Source organism: Mesoplodon bidens, assembly GCF_964165515.1.
Source record: "Mesoplodon bidens genome assembly, chromosome: 8".
NCBI lineage: Eukaryota > Metazoa > Chordata > Mammalia > Artiodactyla > Ziphiidae > Mesoplodon > Mesoplodon bidens.
The window spans coordinates 41507908-41509689 of record NC_138165.1 but is presented as its reverse complement, the minus strand read 5'-3'; the positions used below and the strand labels follow the sequence as shown (position 1 = coordinate 41509689).

Here is a 1782-nt window from a genome sequence, read left to right as displayed (position 1 = left end):
TAGAAGCTTTGAATTGTGAATTTTAATCTTTTCTTGGGCTACTGATACATAGTACGACACTCTCATGATGCTGGGCAGTGGCAGCTACAGCTCCCAGCCAGCCACGCAATCACAAGGATAAACAATGGATACACTTACAAGCATTCTGTACCCATACAACCGTTCTTTTTCACTTTCAGTATTCAGTAAGTTACATGAGATATTCAGCACTTTATTATAAAATAGGCTTTGTGTTAGATGATTTTTTTTTCAATTTGAAAGCAGTCACTGTTTATTAACTGACCAGATTACAAAAATACTCATGGTAGATACCTTAGTTCATCCTTCTTATTAAGTCTGTTGATCTGGTCTTCCCTGTTGCCAGCATCTCCACCTTCTACAAAATGAGTAGTCTTTTTCTTCATTCCACCTCGTGGAGAAGACAATTTGAAGGGCCACAGGAAGTTGTTTGCTTCTTTGAAACGTTTTCCAACAGTATAGATCTCATGAATCAGATCCTCCATGCAGATAATACCGTATTTGCCAAGAGATCGAGCAATCAACATATCCGTCAGGGCAATTCGCTTCTTGTTGATTTTGCCATAACCACGCTTGTAGATCAATTCATTTACTGACTTCAGGTTTGGGTACCCCCATGCAATGTATGGCTCCACAATTCTCAGCATGTTAATTGAAGTCTTGTTGAGGTTCACAAAGGTGCCATTGAAAATCTGACGGAGGCGAAGAAGCTGCAACACCTTTCGAACCTTTGGGCTCACACCATTGATACCTCTGATCCTGATGACAAATGCCAATTTGGATTCCGCAGGTACGTAGAAGTTGCCAGCTTTTCTTGCCATCCTAGCCGTTCGAATTTCAGTTCTGTACATCTGCCGGTATTCCTTGTGACAGTGTTTAGCTTTTTCATAGATAAGCTTCCTCCTTGCCTTTCGAAGCATCTTCTGGGCAAATTTCTTTCTCAGGCGCTTGATCTTAAGCTCTGTGAAATTCTTTCACTTTTTCTTAAGGGTTTCTGGCACAGCAGAAACCTTCTTTTTCTTCTCCTCAGCACCTTCCATGGTTCCAGCCGGGAAACAGGCTGTGTTAGATGATTTTTACCCAACCGTACGCTAATGTAAGTGTTCTGAACACTTTTAGGGTAGGCTAGGCTAAGCTATGATGCTCAGTAGGTATATTAAATACATTTTTGATTGAATGGTATTTTCAGCTTACAATGGGTTTATAAAGACATAATGCCATTGTAAGTCTGGGAAGATGTGTAGTTAGTCTCTCCTTCCCTGGGGGTCTAACCTCCTTTTGTCCTGGGAGACAAATTCAGCCTGAAGCTGCTCAAGATCAATGCACTGTAAACGGTTGGATGTTACAAGTACTCAGCTGACATTACTGTCCTCATTCAGTTACAAATGGTATACCTGGGGCTTCCCTGGTGGCACAGTGGTTGAGAGTCCGCCTGCCGATGCAGGGGACATGAGTTCGTGCCACCGTCTGGGAAGATCCCACATGCTGTGGAGCGGCTGGGCCTGTGAGCCATGGCCGCTGAGCCTGCGCGTCCAGAGCATGTGCTCCCCAACAGGAGAGGCCACAACAGTGAGAGGCCCGCGTTCCGAAAAAAAAAAAAAAAGGTATACCTGGACTTTGAGCAAAGATACCAACCTACCCTTTCCTGTTTCAGTAATAACACCTCCTCTCTAATCTGTGGGCCCCAAGATTCTCAGATCTTACTCTGCCTCCCTCACCTCAGCAAGGGTTTCTACCCCACTTCCCTGGCCTGCTCAGTGGTGA

The 1782-nt window shown here is 44.2% G+C and overlaps 1 pseudogene across 1 annotated transcript; it reads right to left on the bottom strand.

Annotated features, from left to right (window-relative positions):
- Positions 1 to 313: 313 nt before the first annotated feature.
- LOC308621523 (large ribosomal subunit protein uL30-like) lies at positions 314 to 1067 on the bottom strand (annotated as a pseudogene). The gene has a single exon. The product of its transcript is annotated as a large ribosomal subunit protein uL30-like (transcript).
- Between the last annotated feature and the right edge of the window lie 715 nt (positions 1068 to 1782).